Source organism: Dermacentor andersoni, chromosome 1 (genome assembly GCF_023375885.2).
Source record: "Dermacentor andersoni chromosome 1, qqDerAnde1_hic_scaffold, whole genome shotgun sequence".
Classification (NCBI taxonomy): Eukaryota; Metazoa; Arthropoda; class Arachnida; order Ixodida; family Ixodidae; genus Dermacentor; species Dermacentor andersoni.
The window spans coordinates 356,174,598-356,193,605 of record NC_092814.1 but is presented as its reverse complement, the minus strand read 5'-3'; the positions used below and the strand labels follow the sequence as shown (position 1 = coordinate 356,193,605).

Below are 19,008 nucleotides of genomic sequence, written 5' to 3'. Positions count from 1 at the left end.
TGGAAGGCCACTGAGAGTTTCCTTTTTCTATGTGTACGAAAGTTTTGAATCCTGCTGAGCTGCTGCGAGTAGCTCAGATTGGTGAACTGTTTGGCTTTCAACCTAACAGCCTTGGATAACGGCTTAGCTTCTCTTTCTTTCGCAATAGTACTTTTTCTATGCAGAGAAAAGTTTCGGCAGCATCCCTTCCAAGCCCGAGTAGCTCAGTCGGTAGAGCGTTAGGCTTATAACCTAACGGTCCAGGGTCCGAACCCCTGCTCGGGCGTCACTGTCACCTTTTTTTTTTCACCTTTCTATGCGTACGAAAGGTTTGAATCCTTCGTGGCTGGTGCAAGAAGCTCTGTGTCGTGGACTGTTAAGCTCCTACCGCAACGGGCCTTGACGATGGCTTAGCGTGTTTTTCTTTCCCAATAGTTCTTTTTCTAAGCAGACGAAAGTTTGGGCAGCGTTCCTTAAAAGCTCTAGAAACTCAGCCTTAGAGCTTTAGGCTTTTAACATAACGGTCCAGAGTCTGTGCTCCTATTCGGGCGAGGCTAAATTTTACAGTGAAGCTGTCTACCTCGACCATCCAAGGAAATATTCGTGCCATTGGCGTGGTAAGCAAAAAAAAAAAAAAAACTCCCCATACGTGGCCCGATCCCGAAGGTAGTGCAGTCTCGGGCCGACCCGCGGCGGAGATGAAGCAGACGTTAAGCAGTCCCCATAGGTGGTCCGATCCCGAAGGTAGTGCAATGCCGGCCCGACCCGCGGCGGAGATGAAAAAGACGTTAAGCAGTCCCCATACGTGCTCCGATCCCAAAGATATTGCAATGCTGAAACGACCCGCGGCGGAGATGGAGTTTGCCATTAAGGGGCCTTCATACACAGCTTCGCTAGTATTCCTTCTTCGCAGAGTGGAAGGCGACTGAGAGTTTCCTTTTTCTATGTGTACGAAAGTTTTGAATCCTCCTGAGCTGCTTCGAGTAGCTCAGATTGGTGAACTGTTTGGCTTTCAACCTAACAGCCTTGGATAACGGCTAAGCTTTTCTTTCTTTCGCAATAGTACTTTTTCTATGCAGAGGAAAGTTTCGGCAGCATTCCTTCCAAGCCCGAGTAGCTCAGTCGGTAGAGCGTTAGGCTTTTAACCTAACGGTCCAGGGTTCGAGCCCCTGCTCGGGCGTCACTGTAACCTTTTCTTTTTTCACCTTTCTATGCGTACGAAAGGTTTGAATCCTTCAGGGCTGGTGCAAGAAGCGCTGTGTCGCGGACTGTTAAACTTCTAACGCAACGCGCCTTGACAATGGCTTGGCGTGTTTTTCTTTCCCAATAGTTCTTTTTCTAAGCTGACGAAAGTTTGGGCAGCGTTCCTTACAAGCTCTAGAAACTCAGCCTTAGAGCTTTAGGCTTTTAACCTAACGGTCCAGGGTCTGTGCTCCTATTCGGGCGAGGCTAAATTTTACAGTGAAGCTGTACACCTCGACCATCCAAGGAAATATTCCTGCCGTTGGCGTGGTAAGCAAAAAAACAAACACCCCATACGTGGACCGATCCCCAAGATAGTGCAATCTCGGGCCGACCCGCGGCGGAGACGAAGCAGAAGTTAAGCAGTCCCCATAGGTGGGCCGATCCCGAGGGTAGTGCAATGCCGGCCCGACCCGCGGCGGAGATGAAAGAGACGTTAAGCAGTCCCCATACGTGCTCCGATCCCAAAGATATTGCAATGCTGAAACGACCCGCGGTGCAGATGGTGTTTGCCATTAAGGGACCTTCATACACAGCTTCGCTAGTATTCCTTCTTCGCAAAGTGGAAGGCCACTGAGAGTTTCCTTTTTCTATGTGCACGAAAGTTTTGAATCCTCCTGAGCTGCTGCGAGTAGCTCAGATTGGTGAACTGTTTGGCTTTCAACCTAACAGCCTTGGATAACGGCTTAGCTTCTCTTTCTTTCGCAATAGTACTTTTTCTATGCAGAGAAAAGTTTCGGCAGCATCCCTTCCAAGCCCGAGTAGCTCAGTCGGTAGAGCGTTAGGCTTTTAACCTAACGGTCCAGGGTTCCAGCCCCTGCTCGGGCGTCACTGTAATCTTTTTTTTTTTTTCACCTTTCTATGCGTACGAAAGGTTTGAATCCTTCGTGGCTGGTGCAAGAAGCTCTGTGTCGTGGAATGTTAAGCTCCTACCGCAACGGGCCTTGACAAATGGCTTAGCGTGTTTTTCTTTCCCAATAGTTCTTTTTCTAAGCAGACGAAAGTTTGGGCAGCGTTCCTTAAAAGCTCTAGAAACTCAGCCTTGGAGCTTTAGGCTTTTAACATAACGGTCCAGAGTCTGTGCTCCTATTCGGGCGAGGCTAAATTTTACAGTGAAGCTGTATACCTCGACCATCCAAGGAAATATTCGTGCCGTTGGCGTGGTAAGCAAAAAAAAAAAAAAAAACTCCCCATACGTGGCCCGATCCCGAAGATAGTGCAATCTCGGGCCGACCCGCGGCGGAGATGAAGCAGACGTTAAGCAGTCCCCATAGGTGGACCGATTCCGAAGGTAGTGCAATGCCGGCCCGACCCGCGGCGGAGATGAAAAAGACGTTAAGCAGTCCCCATACGTGCTCCGATCCCAAAGATATTGCAATGCTGAAACGACCCGCGGCGGAGATGGAGTTTGCCATTAAGGGGCCTTCATACACAGCTTCGCTAGTATTCCTTCTTCGCAGAGTGGAAGGCCACTGAGAGTTTCCTTTTTCTATGTGTACGAAAGTTTTGAATCCTCCTGAGCTGCTGCGAGTAGCTCAGATTGGTGAACTGTTTGGCTTTCAACCTAACAGCCTTGGATAACGGCTTAGCTTCTCTTTCTTTCGCAATAGTACTTTTTCTATGCAGAGAAAAGTTTCGGCAGCATCCCTTCCAAGCCCGAGTAGCTCAGTCGGTAGAGCGTTAGGCTTTTAACCTAACGGTCCAGGGTTCGAGCCCCTGCTCGGGCGTCACTGTAATTTTTTTTTTCACCTTTCTATGCGTAGGAAAGGTTTGAATCCTTCGTGGCTGGTGCAAGAAGCTCTATGTCGTGGACTGTTAAGCTCCTACCGCAACGGGCCTTGACAATTGGCTTAGCGTGTTTTTCTTTCCCAATAGTTCTTTTTCTAAGCAGACGAAAGTTTGGGCAGCGTTCCTTAAAAGCTCTAGAAACTCAGCCTCAGAGCTTTAGGCTTTTAACATAACGGTCCAGAGGTGTGCTCCTATTGGGGCGAGGCTAAATTTTACAGTGAAGCTGTATACCTCGACCATCCAAGGAAATATTCGTGCCGTTGGCGCGGTAAGCAAAAAAAAAAAAAAAAAAAACTCCCCATACGTGGCCCGATCCCGAAGGTAGTGCAGTCTCGGGCCGACCCGCGGCGGAGATGAAGCAGACGTTAAGCAGTCCCCATAGGTGGTCCGATCCCGAAGGTAGTGCAATGCCGGCCCGACCCGCGGCGGAGATGAAAAAGACGTTAAGCAGTCCCCATACGTGCTCCGATCCCAAAGATATTGCAATGCTGAAACGACCCGCGGCGGAGATGGAGTTTGCCATTAAGGGGCCTTCATACACAGCTTCGCTAGTATTCCTTCTTCGCAGAGTGGAAGGCGACTGAGAGTTTCCTTTTTCTATGTGTACGAAAGTTTTGAATCCTCCTGAGCTGCTTCGAGTAGCTCAGATTGGTGAACTGTTTGGCTTTCAACCTAACAGCCTTGGATAACGGCTAAGCTTTTCTTTCTTTCGCAATAGTACTTTTTCTATGCAGAGGAAAGTTTCGGCAGCATTCCTTCCAAGCCCGAGTAGCTCATTCTGCTTCCGGCTCCCGAGCTGAACGGATCGCGGGATCATGAGCTCCAGTGGAGCGGCTTATGCGGCTGTTAGCCGCGGCAACAGGCTTTCGACATCGGAAGATAAGGACTACCAGATTATTTTGCCTCGTCTACCTACAGGACGCATCGTGTTAAACACAGTTTTTTTGCACGGCGACACTCGTGTTCGCCCGTTTCGCGTAGAGGATTTTCGGGACGCGCTTCAAGCTCTTGGTATGCTCTCTGGCGTCGTCGCCCTTGGAGCGTACCAAATCAACCACGTATGGGCTGTGACGATGAAGACAGCCGAGATGGCCCAAAAGCTGGCTGCACTGAAGGAGCTTCAGGTCAAGGGGCGTCGCTGCCTGGTCATCGACCCTAAAGAACAGCAGGTGAAGCTTCGTCTTCACTGGCTTCTTCATGGTGTGGATGATGAAGACGTAAAGACTGCGCTGGCTTTCTTTGGCAAAGTCACGGAAGTAACCCGGGAGCGCTGGCGGGTGGATGGCGTTTCCGACAAGGGCTCGACGACCCGAGCTGTGCTGCTGCAGCTGAAGGCTGGACTGAAAGTCGACGACCTGCCCCACCAGATCCGCGTCGCCGGCGAGCTTGCGCTGGTCGTAGCCCCAGGTCGCCCCATGCAGTGCCTGCGCTGCCGGGGCTCTGGTCACGTTCGTCGAGAATGTAAGGTTCCCCGTTGCTCCCGGTGCAGGCTTTTCGGACACAACGACACGGACTGTGTACGTTCATACGCAGCAGCCGCGGGGTCGGCGGAGAGCGAGCCGTTGACATCAGACCACATGATGGACGTGACCGAGGCCGAGGATGCGGCCAAGGGAGCTGGAAGCGGCAATGCGGTGGCAGAAGCGAGCGGGACGACGACGCCGACTAAAGGAGGACCGAATAATGTCCCTCCTCCCGACGAGCCAGAAACCGCACTAATCAGCGTCAGGGTGACCCAGACAGAAAATGAGAGCCGCCAGCCGGCTACAGATACTACGGAGGCAGCGGAAAACGACAACGCGACCCCTGCTAGCGCCCGCGTCGAAAGCGTCTCGGCACCGGTGAAGAGGTCCCTGCAGCAGGAGGAGAAAGTGGACGGAAAGGCCAGCGGTGACTCCGAGGCGCCGCCAGCTAAGACGCTACCCGGCAGGCGCTCCACCCTCAAGCCTAAGCCTAACCTGGAGGCTGACCGTAGGCTCACCCCGAAGCCGACCAAAGACGAACTCGGACGACGGCCACCGGATGGCCACGGAGGCGTCTAGCGGTCAGCTAGACGTTAAGGTGAGCACCATGCTCCGGGCCTTCTCCCCTCCCGTTTAAATCAGTAATGGCTACCAACCCGTCGCTTAGCCTCGGCACGCTAAACGTTCGAGGTCTGGCCGCCAAAAGGAAACAGAGTCAGGTGTATCGACTGCTAGTGGACCACGACCTCGACGTTTTAGCAGTGCAAGAAACCAAGGTAGACGGCGAGGAGGAGACCGGGAGCATGGTGCAAAGGTTCACGTACAACTACTATACGGTAGTGAGCCACGCCTTAGGGACTTCGGCGGGGTGTGTCTTGTTCGTGAGGAAGCTTCCAGGCCTGGTTATAGACGGTTACTTCTCGTGCTCTTCCGGTCGACTTGTCGTTTGTGATTTCAGCTATTGCGATGTCCAATGGCGCGTGCTGTGCATTTATGCGCCTAATACGGTGCAAGAAAGGGTAAATTTCTTTTTGAACTTGAGGCACCACTTGTCTGTGCACAAAACGATAGCCTGTGTTGGGGACTTCAATTGTGTATTGAACATCGAAGACAGGTCTACGCGACGCGTAATTTACGACAAAAGCAGCGATATCATGGCGCAGATCATACATGAATTTGAATTAGAGGATATCGCTCAGTGTTTCGGGGCTGACCGAGAAGTGAAGTACACCCACTTCCAGGGAACAAGTCATGCACGATTAGACCGTATCTACCTGTCATATCATTTAGTAGAAAAATGCCAGTGCTATGCAGTTACTGCCGTATCCTTTTCTGACCACTGCCTGGTAAAATGCAGGGTGGGCCGCAAAAAAGAACGAAACGAATTCGTCTGGGAACTGTGGAAAATGAATGCTGAGCTTCTACGGGACGATACTTTTAACGAGACGGTAGTGAATGCTCTGAATTCTTTTGGAAAAGACAGTTCTATGAAATTGGGCGAGGAATGGGAGCTGTCGAAACAAACTATTAAAATCAAGGCAATTGAAAGAAGTAGCGTACTACGATATGAAGAGAAGGCAAGAGAAAGGGATTTAAAAACATTACTGGAAAAATTCGTGACGCTCGAATGCATGCAACCCGGAGCTTATCAAGAAGATATGCGTGCTATTAAGAAAAAGCTCGAGGTTTTCGATGAAGAGCGTTATCGAGGTGCGCTCGTGCGCGCGAGAGCAGAAAGACTAGCATGCGGGGAAATGCCTTCGAAAAGAGCACTGGGATTAGAAAAAAAGCACTCCAGACGCAAACAGATTGAGGCCATCGAATATAACGGGCTGGTAGTAACTGATACGAAGAATATAGGGCGTGCCTTCTTTGAACATTTCCAAAAGCTTTTCGCATTCAGGCCCGTCAACATGCAAAGTTTCAAGGACTTATTTTTGCAGCGAATGCCACAGCTGTCGAGTGACGTTAAAGAAACGTTGGAAGGACAAATAACTGAACAGGAAGTGATAAAGGCCATCGAAGACCTGAACCCTGGCAAGTCACCAGGTCCAGACGGTCTTTGTGCCGCTTGGTACAAATCGTTCAAAAGCCACCTAGCTCCTATCTTGACCGCAATTTTCAATGAAGCATACCAAATGAAAATATTTCCACCATCTTTCGGCCAGTCCCATACAGTACTAATACCTAAAACAGAAGAGACCGAGAAGCTCAAGCAACTTTCCTCCTATAGACCCATAGCGCTTACTAACTGTGACTACAAAATACTGATGAAGGTGCTGGCACGGCGTATGCAGTCAGTCATTAAGGAAGTAGTCGGCCCACACCAAACGTGTGGCATTCGCGGAAGAACAATCTTCACTAACATTCACAAGTTGAAGTGTGTGCTGGAGTGTTGTGATGCCATGTGTGATGCAGTAGCGATCCTCCAGCTTGACTTGGAGAAAGCGTTTGATTGCGTTTCTCACGAGATATTGCTCACCATCCTTGAACATGTTAATTTTGGCCACATAATCACTGAGGGGGTGACCATGGCGTACCGGAGTTGCTATACGAGACTTATAATTAATCAAAGGCTGGGGGCCCCCATTAACGTGAAGCGCTCCGTTCGCCAGGGTTGTCCACTCAGCCCACTCCTGTTTTGTGTTTACATAGAAACGCTATGTCAGGCCATCATTGAAAATGAATACATTAAGGGATTTTGCCTCCAAGCAGCAGAGGTGAAGTTATTGGCATATGCTGACGATGTGGCCGTATGTTGTAAAGATACGCAAAGTGTATTGAACGCTGTGAGTATCGTCAGACTGTTTGGTAATGCCACTAATAGCTTCGTGAACTGGCAGAAATGTTTGGGGTTTTGGCACGGGGGATGGGCGTCCACCCCAGACCACTTTTCGAACGTCACCTGGGTCACGACGCCAGTTAAGTACCTTGGCGCACCCCTTGATGCCTACAAGGACAGTAGCGAGTACTGGAAGGAGCGGACAAAAGAAATAAAAGAAAAAGCCGACCGATGGAACGCCGGTCACCTGTCAATGTTCGCGAAAGCAACAGCGTGCAACATGTTTCTCGTAACAAAGATCTGGTACGTAATGCAGGTCCTACAGTGCTCTCGGATTAATGTGCAGAAACTGCACCGCGTGTTCGCTGTTTTCGTGTGGGCATCGAGCTGGGAGCGATGTAGCCGAGATAATCTCTTTCGGCGCGTGAAGGATGGTGGTCTGGGGTTGGCGCACCTCTTCTTGCGTCAACTAGTAAACAGGTTCTTCTTTTTTCGAGACACAAATGACCCATTTCTACGCACCGCTATCCAAATGAGGTTGTCAAGATCACTTCCCGAATTCGTTGTAGGCACCGAAATAATGCCAGGACCAGTTCGTGGTTTCTTTAGGGAAATAATTCAGAGTGTTTCCTTTTTGCGTGTTCGTTTTTCTAGTGCATATTTGTGGAGTGTAAAACGGAAAACGTTATATCGTGATTTATGTGACAGTGTATTGCTGGTACCCATGTACAGAGCCCTGTACAGTGGAGGCCCAGGCCTAGATGTATTGAAAAGGGTGAAGAAGATGCCAGTTCAACCAGCCACTAAATCGTTCTTCTTTAAATTACACACCGGTACTCTACCTGTTAAAATCTTTCTTGAACAACGTGGGTTCTACATGCCATGGGGAACCCACTGCCTTATATGTAAAAAAGCAGAAAGCATAGATCATGTCTTCATCCACTGTTGGGAAGGGGTCTTTTTCTGGGACGTGTTACAAAGGACTCTAAAAAAAGAGCTACCTATAGATCCCCACGGAATCAGGTTTCTGCCAGTATATGACGACGAAGGTTTCCCGTACGACGTCATCATGCTTACGGGCCTCCACTGTTTATGGCGCGCAAGAATGGCGGGCTACCATTGTGACCCGGATGCCCGACCAGCGCGTGTATACTTCCGGGAATGCATGCAACGGTATGTGGAAGTGCAGAAGTTGCAACAGCCTGTTCCTGAGTGGCTGTCGAGGGTTGAACCCCTTACAGCACTAAAGGAATTTTAATCCGACAACGTCGTGCCACAGTAGCGGACGGCAACGAATGTAAATATTACTGTTCTTTGTTCCGTTTGTGTATTCATTCGTTTTTGCTTCTTTGGTCTTTGTTTATATCATTTAAGGAATGTGTGTTGTGGTGACATGTCGAGGATTGGCAATAAAGAAAAAAAAAAAAAAAAGCCCGAGTAGCTCAGTCGGTAGAGCGTTAGGCTTTTAACCTAACGGTCCAGGGTTCGAGCCCCTGCTCGGGCGTCACTGTAACCTTTTCTTTTTTCACCTTTCTATGCGTACCAAAGGTTTGAATCCTTCGTGGCTGGTGCAAGAAGCTCTGTGTCGTGGACTGTTAAGCTCCTACCGCAACGGGCCTTGACGATGGCTTAGCGTGTTTTTCTTTCCCAATAGTTCTTTTTCTAAGCAGACGAAAGTTTGGGCAGCGTTCCTTAAAAGCTCTAGAAACTCAGCCTTAGAGCTTTAGGCTTTTAACATAACCGTCCAGAGTCTGTGCTCCTATTCGGGCGAGGCTAAATTTTACAGTGAAGCTGTATACCTCGACCATCCAAGGAAATATTCGTGCCATTGGCGTGGTAAGCAAAAAAAAAAAAAAACAAAAAAAACTCCCCATACGTGGCCCGATCCCGAAGGTAGTGCAGTCTCGGGCCGACCCGCGGCGGAGATGAAGCAGACGTTAAGCAGTCCCCATAGGTGGACCGATTCCGAAGGTAGTGCAATGCCGGCCCGACCCGCGGCGGAGATGAAAGAGACGTTAAGCAGTCCCCATACGTGCTCCGATCCCAAAGATATTGCAATGCTGAAACGACCCGCGGTGCAGATGGTGTTTGCCATTAAGGGACCTTCATACACAGCTTCGCTAGTATTCCTTCTTCGCAGAGTGGAAGGCGACTGAGAGTTTCCTTTTTCTATGTGTACGAAAGTTTTGAATCCTCCTGAGCTGCTTCGAGTAGCTCAGATTGGTGAACAGTTTGGCTTTCAACCTAACAGCCTTGGATAACGGCTTAGCTTTTCTTTCTTTCGCAATAGTACTTTTTCTATGCAGAGAAAAGTTTCGGCAGCATTCCTTCCAAGCCCGAGTAGCTCAATCGATAGAGCGTTAGGCTTTTAACCTAACGGTCCAGGGTTCGAGCCCCTGCTCGGGCGTCACTGTAACCTTTTCTTTTTTCACCTTTCTATGCGTACCAAAGGTTTGAATCCTTCGTGGCTGGTGCAAGAAGCTCTGTGTCGTGGACTGTTAAGCTCCTACCGCAACGGGCCTTGACGATGGCTTAGCGTGTTTTTCTTTCCCAATAGTTCTTTTTCTAAGCAGACGAAAGTTTGGGCAGCGTTCCTTAAAAGCTCTAGAAACTCAGCCTTAGAGCTTTAGGCTTTTAACATAACGGTCCAGAGTCTGTGCTCCTATTCGGGCGAGGCTAAATTTTACAGTGAAGCTGTCTACCTCGACCATCCAAGGAAATATTCGTGCCATTGGCGTGGTAAGCAAAAAAAAAAAAAAAAAAACTCCCCATACGTGGCCCGATCCCGAAGGTAGTGAAGTCTCGGGCCGACCCGCGGCGGAGATAATGCAGACGTTAAGCAGTCCCCATAGGTGGTCCGATCCCGAAGGTAGTGCAATGCCGGCCCGACCCGCGGCGGAGATGAAAAAGACGTTAAGCAGTCCCCATACGTGCTCCGATCCCAAAGATATTGCAATGCTGAAACGACCCGCGGCGGAGATGGAGTTTGCCATTAAGGGGCCTTCATACACAGCTTCGCTAGTATTCCTTCTTCGCAGAGTGGAAGGCGACTGAGAGTTTCCTTTTTCTATGTGTACGAAAGTTTTGAATCCTCCTGAGCTGCTTCGAGTAGCTCCGATTGGTGAACTGTTTGGCTTTCAACCTAACAGCCTTGGATAACGGCTAAGCTTTTCTTTCTTTCGCAATAGTACTTTTTCTATGCAGAGGAAAGTTTCGGCAGCATTCCTTCCAAGCCCGAGTAGCTCAGTCGGTAGAGCGTTAGGCTTTTAACCTAACGGTCCAGGGTTCGAGCCCCTGCTCGGGCGTCACTGTAACCTTTTCTTTTTTCACCTTTCTATGCGTACGAAAGGTTTGAATCCTTCAGGGCTGGTGCAAGAAGCGCTGTGTCGCGGACTGTTAAACTTCTAACGCAACGCGCCTTGACAATGGCTTGGCGTGTTTTTCTTTCCCAATAGTTCTTTTTCTAAGCTGACGAAAGTTTGGGCAGCGTTCCTTACAAGCTCTAGAAACTCAGCCTTAGAGCTTTAGGCTTTTAACCTAACGGTCCAGGGTCTGTGCTCCTATTCGGGCGAGGCTAAATTTTACAGTGAAGCTGTACACCTCGACCATCCAAGGAAATATTCCTGCCGTTGGCGTGGTAAGCAAAAAAACAAACACCCCATACGTGGACCGATCCCCAAGATAGTGCAATCTCGGGCCGACCCGCGGCGGAGACGAAGCAGAAGTTAAGCAGTCCCCATAGGTGGGCCGATCCCGAGGGTAGTGCAATGCCGGCCCGACCCGCGGCGGAGATGAAAGAGACGTTAAGCAGTCCCCATACGTGCTCCGATCCCAAAGATATTGCAATGCTGAAACGACCCGCGGTGCAGATGGTGTTTGCCATTAAGGGACCTTCATACACAGCTTCGCTAGTATTCCTTCTTCGCAAAGTGGAAGGCCACTGAGAGTTTCCTTTTTCTATGTGCACGAAAGTTTTGAATCCTCCTGAGCTGCTGCGAGTAGCTCAGATTGGTGAACTGTTTGGCTTTCAACCTAACAGCCTTGGATAACGGCTTAGCTTCTCTTTCTTTCGCAATAGTACTTTTTCTATGCAGAGAAAAGTTTCGGCAGCATCCCTTCCAAGCCCGAGTAGCTCAGTCGGTAGAGCGTTAGGCTTTTAACCTAACGGTCCAGGGTTCGAGCCCCTGCTCGGGCGTCACTGTAATCTTTTTTTTTTTTTTTTTCACCTTTCTATGCGTACGAAAGGTTTGAATCCTTCGTGGCTGGTGCAAGAAGCTCTGTGTCGTGGACTGTTAAGCTCCTACCGCAACGGGCCTTGACAAATGGCTTAGCGTGTTTTTCTTTCCCAATAGTTCTTTTTCTAAGCAGACGAAAGTTTGGGCAGCGTTCCTTAAAAGCTCTAGAAACTCAGCCTTGGATCTTTAGGCTTTTAACATAACGGTCCAGAGTCTGTGCTCCTATTCGGGCGAGGCTAAATTTTACAGTGAAGCTGTATACCTCGACCATCCAAGGAAATATTCGTGCCGTTGGCGTGGTAAGCAAAAAAAAAAAAAAAACTCCCCATACGTGGCCCGATCCCGAAGATAGTGCAATCTCGGGCCGACCCGCGGCGGAGATGAAGCAGACGTTAAGCAGTCCCCATAGGTGGACCGATTCCGAAGGTAGTGCAATGCCGGCCCGACCCGCGGCGGAGATGAAAAAGACGTTAAGCAGTCCCCATACGTGCTCCGATCCCAAAGATATTGCAATGCTGAAACGACCCGCGGCGGAGATGGAGTTTGCCATTAAGGGGCCTTCATACACAGCTTCGCTAGTATTCCTTCTTCGCAGAGTGGAAGGCCACTGAGAGTTTCCTTTTTCTATGTGTACGAAAGTTTTGAATCCTGCTGAGCTGCTGCGAGTGGCTCAGATTGGTGAACTGTTTGGCTTTCAACCTAACAGCCTTGGATAACGGCTTAGCTTTTCTTTCTTTCGCAATAGTACTTTTTCTATGCAGAGAAAAGTTTCGGCAACATTCCTTCCAAGCCCGAGTAGCTCAGTCGGTAGAGCGTTAGGCTTTTAACCTAACGCTCCAGGGTTCGAGCCCCTGCTCGGGCGTCACTGTAACCTTTTCTTTTTTCACCTTTCTATGCGTACGAAAGGTTTGAATCCTTCGTGGCTGGTGCAAGAAACTCTGTGTCGTGGACTGTTAAGCTCCTACCGCAACGGGCCTTGACGATGGCTTAGCGCGTTTTTCTTTCCCAATAGTGCTTTTTCTAAGCAGACGAAAGTTTGGGCAGCGTTCCTTAAAAGCTCTAGAAACTCAGCCTTAGAGCTTTAGGCTTTTAACATAACAATCCAGAGTCTGTGCTCCTATTCGGGTGAGGCTAAATTTTACAGTGAAGCTGTATACCTCGACCATCCAAGGAAATATTCGTGCCATTGGCGTGGTAAGCAAAAAAAAAAAAAAAAAAACTCCCCATACGTGGGCCGATCCCCAAGATAGTGCAATCTCGGGCCGACCCGCGGCGGAGACGAAGCAGAAGTTAAGCAGTCCCCATAGGTGGACCGATCTCGAGGGTAGTGCAATGCCGGCCCGACCCGCGGCGGAGATGAAAGAGACGTTAAGCAGTCCCCATACGTGCTCCGATCCCAAAGATATTGCAATGCTGAAACGACCCGCGGCGGAGATGGAGTTTGCCATTAAGGGGCCTTCATACACAGCTTCGCTAGTATTCCTTCTTCGCAGAGTGGAAGGCCACTGAGAGTTTCCTTTTTCTATGTGTACGAAAGTTTTGAATCCTGCTGAGCTGCTGCGAGTAGCTCAGATTGGTGAACTGTTTGGCTTTCAACCTAACAGCCTTGGATAACGGCTTAGCTTCTCTTTCTTTCGCAATAGTACTTTTTCTATGCAGAGAAAAGTTTCAGCAGCATCCCTTCCAAGCCCGAGTAGCTCAGTCGGTAGAGCGTTAGGCTTATAACCTAACGGTCCAGGGTCCGAGCCCCTGCTCGGGCGTCACTGTCACCTTTTTTTTTTCACCTTTCTATGCGTACGAAAGGTTTGAATCCTTCAGGGCTGGTGCAAGAAGCGCTGTGTCGCGGACTGTTAAACTTCTAACGCAACGCGCCTTGACAATGGCTTGGCGTGTTTTTCTTTCCCAATAGTTCTTTTTCTAAGCTGACGAAAGTTTGGGCAGCGTTCCTTACAAGCTCTAGAAACTCAGCCTTAGAGCTTTAGGCTTTTAACCTAACGGTCCAGGGTCTGTGCTCCTATTCGGGCGAGGCTAAATTTTACAGTGAAGCTGTACACCTCGACCATCCAAGGAAATATTCCTGCCGTTGGCGTGGTAAGCAAAAAAACAAACACCCCATACGTGGACCGATCCCCAAGATAGTGCAATCTCGGGCCGACCCGCGGCGGAGACGAAGCAGAAGTTAAGCAGTCCCCATAGGTGGGCCGATCCCGAGGGTAGTGCAATGCCGGCCCGACCTGCGGCGGAGATGAAAGAGACGTTAAGCAGTCCCCATACGTGCTCCGATCCCAAAGATATTGCAATGCTGAAACGACCCGCGGTGCAGATGGTGTTTGCCATTAAGGGACCTTCATACACAGCTTCGCTAGTATTCCTTCTTCGCAAAGTGGAAGGCCACTGAGAGTTTCCTTTTTCTATGTGCACGAAAGTTTTGAATCCTCCTGAGCTGCTGCGAGTAGCTCAGATTGGTGAACTGTTTGGCTTTCAACCTAACAGCCTTGGATAACGGCTTAGCTTCTCTTTCTTTCGCAATAGTACTTTTTCTATGCAGAGAAAAGTTTCGGCAGCATCCCTTCCAAGCCCGAGTAGCTCAGTCGGTAGAGCGTTAGGCTTTTAACCTAACGGTCCAGGGTTCGAGCCCCTGCTCGGGCGTCACTGTAATCTTTTTTTCTTTTCTCCTTTCTATGCGTACGAAAGGTTTGAATCCTTCGTGGCTGGTGCAAGAAGCTCTGTGTCGTGGAATGTTAAGCTCCTACCGCAACGGGCCTTGACAAATGGCTTAGCGTGTTTTTCTTTCCCAATAGTTCTTTTTCTAAGCAGACGAAAGTTTGGGCAGCGTTCCTTAAAAGCTCTAGAAACTCAGCCTTGGAGCTTTAGGCTTTTAACATAACGGTCCAGAGTCTGTGCTCCTATTCGGGCGAGGCTAAATTTTACAGTGAAACTGTATACCTCGACCATCCAAGGAAATATTCGTGCCGTTGGCGTGGTAAGCAAAAAAAAAAAAAAAACTCCCCATACGTGACCCGATCCCGAAGATAGTGCAATCTCGGGCCGACCCGCGGCGGAGATGAAGCAGACGTTAAGCAGTCCCCATAGGTGGACCGATTCCGAAGGTAGTGCAATGCCGGCCCGACCCGCGGCGGAGATGAAAAAGACGTTAAGCAGTCCCCATACGTGCTCCGATCCCAAAGATATTGCAATGCTGAAACGACCCGCGGCGGAGATGGAGTTTGCCATTAAGGGGCCTTCATACACAGCTTCGCTAGTATTCCTTCTTCGCAGAGTGGAAGGCCACTGAGAGTTTCCTTTTTCTATGTGTACGAAAGTTTTGAATCCTCCTGAGCTGCTGCGAGTAGCTCAGATTGGTGAACTGTTTGGCTTTCAACCTAACAGCCTTGGATAACGGCTTAGCTTCTCTTTCTTTCGCAATAGTACTTTTTCTATGCAGAGAAAAGTTTCGGCAGCATCCCTTCCAAGCCCGAGTAGCTCAGTCGGTAGAGCGTTAGGCTTTTAACCTAACGGTCCAGGGTTCGAGCCCCTGCTCGGGCGTCACTGTAACCTTTTCTTTTTTCACCTTTCTATGCGTACGAAAGGTTTGAATCCTTCGTGGCTGGTGCAAGAAACTCTGTGTCGTGGACTGTTAAGCTCCTACCGCAACGGGCCTTGACGATGGCTTAGCGTGTTTTTCTTTCCCAATAGTTCTTTTTCTAAGCAGACGAAAGTTTGGGCAGCGTTCCTTAAAAGCTCTAGAAACTCAGCTTTAGGCTTTTAACATAACGGTCCAGAGTCTGTGCTCCTATTCGGGCGAGGCTAAATTTTACAGTGAAGCTGTATACCTCGACCATCCAAGGAAATATTCGTGCCATTGGCGTGGTAAGCAAAAAAAAAAGAAAAAAAAAAAAACTCCCCATACGTGGCCCGATCCCGAAGGTAGTGCAATCTCGGGCCGACCCGCAGCGGAGATGAAGCAGACGTTAAGCAGTCCCCATAGGAGGTCCGATCCCGAAGGTAGTGCAATGCCGGCCCGACCCGCGGCGCAGATGAAAAAGACGTTAAGCAGTCCCCACACGTGCTCCGATCCCAAAGATATTGCAATGCTGAGATGACCCGCGGCGGAGATGGAGTTTGCCATTACGGGGCCTTCATACACAGCTTCGCTAGTAATCCTTCTTCACAAAGTGGAAGGGCACTGAGAGTTTCCTTTTTCTATGTGTACGAAAGTTTTGAATCCTTCTGAGCTGCTGCGAGTAGCTCAGATTGGTGAACTGTTTGGCTTTGAACCTAACAGCCTTGGATAACGGCTTAGCTTCTCTTTCTTTCGCAATAGTACTTTTTCTATGCAGAGAAAAGTTTCGGCAGCATTCCTTCCAAGCTCGAGTAGCTCAGGCATTCTGCTTCCGGCTCCCGAGCTGAACGGATCGTAGGATCATGGGCTCCAATGGAGCGGCATATGCGGCTGTTAGATGCGGCAACAGGCTTTGGACGGAGGAAGATAAGGATTACCAGATTATTTTGCCTCGGCTACCTACACGACGTATAGTTTTAAACACAGTTTTTTTGCACGGTGACGCTCGTGTTCGCCCGTTTCGCGTAGAGGATTTTCGAGACGCGCTTCAAGCTGTAGGTATGCTCTCTGGCGTCGTCGCCCTTGGAGCGTACCAAATCAACCATGTATGGGCGGTGACGATGAAAACAGGCGAGGCTGCCCAAAAGCTGGCGGCCCTGAAGGAGCTGCAGGTGAAGGAGCTTCGTATCCACTGGCTTCTGCATGGGGTGGACGACGAAGACGTCAAGAGCGCGCTGGCCTCCTTCGGCAAAGCGACGGAAGTGACCCGGGAGCGCTGGCGAGTGGATGGCGTTTCCGACAAGGGCTCGACGACCCGAGCAATTCTGCTGCAGCTGAAGGCTGGAATGAAAGTTGACGACCTGCCCCACCAGATCCGCGTCGCCGGCGAGCTTGCGCTGGTGGTAGCCCCAGGTCGCCCCATGCTGTGCCTGCGCGCTGCCGGGGCTCTGGTCACGTTCGACGAGAATGCAAGGTTCCCCGTTGTTCCCGGTGCAGGCTTTTTATGCGAAGCATATTAATAGAGCTCAACCCAACTCCTCAGGCGCGGCGGTGTCGCCTTCAATGACCTTTGACCCCATGCCATACCACGTGACACCGTGACGTCACGACAGAGGAGAATCGGGGCTCCAACTCGCGCCGTCGCTCGCGGCGTCGCCTTCAAGGCTGACCACGTGACACCGTGACGTCACGACAGAGGAGAAACGGGGCTCCAACTCGCGCCGTCGCTCGCGGCGTCGTGGCGGTATATAAGCAGCTGCGCTTGTTTTTAGGTGGCTTTGGCTCAACTCTTGCAAGATGGGCTGGGTGGGAATCGAACCAGGGTCTCCGGAGTGTGAGACGGAGACGCTACCACTGAGCCACGAGTACTATTTTTTTTTTCTTTATTGCCAGTCCTCGACATATCACAACACAAATTCCTAAATGATATAAACAAAGACCAAAGAAGCAAAAAGGGATGAATACACAAACGGAACACAGAACAGTAATATTTACATTCGCTGCCGTCCGCTACTGTGGCACGACGTTGTCGGATTAAAATTCCTTTAGTGCTGTAAGGGGTTCAACCCTCGACAGCCACTCAGGAACAGGCTGTTGCAACTTGATCACTTCCACATACCATTGCATGGATTCACAAAAGTACAGACGCGCCGGTCGGGCCTCCGGGTCACAATGGTAACTCGCCATTCTTGCGCGCCATAAACAGTGGAGGCCCGTAAGCATGATGACGTCGTACGGGAAACCTTCGTCGTCATATACTGGCAGAAACCTGATTCCGTGGGGATCTATAGGTAGCTCCTTTTTTAGAGTCCTTTGTAACACGTCCCAGAAAAAGACCCCTTCCCAACAGTGGATGAAGACGTGATCTATGCTTTCTGTTTTTTTACATATAAGGCAGTGGGTTCCCCATGGCATGTAGAACCCACGTTGTTCAAGGAAGATTTTAACAGGTAGAGTACCGGTGTGTAATTGAAAAAAGAACGATTTAGTGGCTGGTTGAACTGGCATCTTCTTCACCCTTTTCAATACATCTAGGCCTGGGCCTCCACTGTACGGGGCTCTGTACATATGTACCAGCAAAACACTGTCACATAAATCACGATATAACTTTTTCCGTTTTACATTCCACAAATATGCACTTGAAAACCGAACACGCAAAAAAGAAACACTCTGAACTATTTCCCGAAAGAAACCACGGACTGGTCCTGGCATTATTTCCGTACCTACAACGAATTCGGGAAGTGATCTTGACAGCCTCATTTGGATCACCGTGCGCAGAAATGGGTCGTTTGTATCTCGAAAGAAGGAGAATCTATTTACCAGTTGACGCAAGAAAAGGTGCGCCAACCCCAGACCGCCATCCTTCACACGTCGGAAGAGATTATCTCGGCTGCATCGCTCCCAGCTCGATGCCCACACGAATACAGCGAACACGCGGTGCAGTTTCTGCACATTAATACGAGAGCACTGTAGGACCTGCATTACGTACCAGATCTTTGACACGAGAAACATGTTGCACGCTGTAGCTCTCGCGAACATTGACAAGTGACAGGCGTTCCATCGGTCGGCTTTTTCTTTTAGTTCTTTTGTACGCTCCTTCCAGTACTCGCTACTGTCCTTGTAGGCATCAAGGGGTGCTCCAAGGTACCTAACTGGCGTTGTGACCCAGTTTACGTTCGAAAAGTGGTCTGGTGTAGACGCCCATCTTCCATGCCAAAACCCCAAACATTTCTGCCAGTTAACGTAGCTGTTAGTGACGTTACCAAACTTTTTGACGCTATTAACTGTATTCAATACACTTTGTTTGTCTTTACAGCACACAGCCACATCGTCAGCGTATGCCAGTAGCTTCACTTCTGCAGATTGAAGACTAAACCCCTTAATACATTCATTTTCGATGATGGCCAGACATAGCGTTTCTATGTAGACACAAAACAGGAGTGGACTGAGTGGACAACCCTGGCGAACGGAGCGCTTCACGTTAATGGGGGCCCCCAACATCTGATTAATTATAAGTCTGGTATAGCAGCTCCAGTACACCATGGTCACCCCTTCAGCGATTATGTGGCCAAAATTAACGTGTTCAAGGATGGTAAGCAATATGTCGTGAGAAACACAATCAAACGCCTTCTCCAAGTCTAGCTGGAGGATGGCTACTGCATCGCACATGGCGTCACAACACTCCAGCACACACTTCATTTTATGGATGTTAGTGAAAATGGTTCGTCCACGAATACCACACGTCTTGTGTGGGCCGACTACTTCCTGAATAACTGACTGGACCCGTCGTGCCAACACCTTCATCAACATTTTGTAGTCGCAGTTAGTAAGCGCTATGGGTCTGTAGGAGGAAAGTTGCTTGAGCTTTTCGGTCTCTTCTGTTTTCGGTATTAGTACTGTATGGGACTGGCCAAAGGATGGTGGAAGTATTTTCAGTTCATATGCTTCATTGAAAAC

At 49.6% G+C, this 19,008-nt stretch overlaps 12 non-coding genes across 12 annotated transcripts; all 12 read left to right on the top strand.

The window, feature by feature from the left end:
* The first annotated feature begins 192 nt into the window (after nucleotides 1-192).
* TRNAI-UAU (transfer RNA isoleucine (anticodon UAU)) lies at nucleotides 193-265 on the top strand. Its single transcript has one exon. It is a non-coding gene; the product is annotated as a tRNA-Ile (tRNA).
* Nucleotides 266-1,086: 821 nt separating this feature from the next.
* On the top strand, nucleotides 1,087-1,159 carry TRNAK-UUU (transfer RNA lysine (anticodon UUU)). Its single transcript has one exon. It is a non-coding gene; the product is annotated as a tRNA-Lys (tRNA).
* Nucleotides 1,160-1,976: 817 nt separating this feature from the next.
* Nucleotides 1,977-2,049, top strand: TRNAK-UUU (transfer RNA lysine (anticodon UUU)). The gene has a single exon. It is a non-coding gene; the product is annotated as a tRNA-Lys (tRNA).
* Nucleotides 2,050-2,875: 826 nt separating this feature from the next.
* Nucleotides 2,876-2,948, top strand: TRNAK-UUU (transfer RNA lysine (anticodon UUU)). Its single transcript has one exon. It is a non-coding gene; the product is annotated as a tRNA-Lys (tRNA).
* A 5,737-nt stretch (nucleotides 2,949-8,685) lies between these two features.
* On the top strand, nucleotides 8,686-8,758 carry TRNAK-UUU (transfer RNA lysine (anticodon UUU)). Its single transcript has one exon. It is a non-coding gene; the product is annotated as a tRNA-Lys (tRNA).
* An 830-nt stretch (nucleotides 8,759-9,588) lies between these two features.
* Nucleotides 9,589-9,661, top strand: TRNAK-UUU (transfer RNA lysine (anticodon UUU)). Its single transcript has one exon. It is a non-coding gene; the product is annotated as a tRNA-Lys (tRNA).
* An 825-nt stretch (nucleotides 9,662-10,486) lies between these two features.
* TRNAK-UUU (transfer RNA lysine (anticodon UUU)) lies at nucleotides 10,487-10,559 on the top strand. Its single transcript has one exon. It is a non-coding gene; the product is annotated as a tRNA-Lys (tRNA).
* Nucleotides 10,560-11,376: 817 nt separating this feature from the next.
* Nucleotides 11,377-11,449, top strand: TRNAK-UUU (transfer RNA lysine (anticodon UUU)). The gene has a single exon. It is a non-coding gene; the product is annotated as a tRNA-Lys (tRNA).
* An 829-nt stretch (nucleotides 11,450-12,278) lies between these two features.
* TRNAK-UUU (transfer RNA lysine (anticodon UUU)) lies at nucleotides 12,279-12,351 on the top strand. The gene has a single exon. It is a non-coding gene; the product is annotated as a tRNA-Lys (tRNA).
* An 825-nt stretch (nucleotides 12,352-13,176) lies between these two features.
* Nucleotides 13,177-13,249, top strand: TRNAI-UAU (transfer RNA isoleucine (anticodon UAU)). The gene has a single exon. It is a non-coding gene; the product is annotated as a tRNA-Ile (tRNA).
* An 816-nt stretch (nucleotides 13,250-14,065) lies between these two features.
* TRNAK-UUU (transfer RNA lysine (anticodon UUU)) lies at nucleotides 14,066-14,138 on the top strand. Its single transcript has one exon. It is a non-coding gene; the product is annotated as a tRNA-Lys (tRNA).
* Nucleotides 14,139-14,962: 824 nt separating this feature from the next.
* On the top strand, nucleotides 14,963-15,035 carry TRNAK-UUU (transfer RNA lysine (anticodon UUU)). The gene has a single exon. It is a non-coding gene; the product is annotated as a tRNA-Lys (tRNA).
* Nucleotides 15,036-19,008: the final 3,973 nt, after the last annotated feature.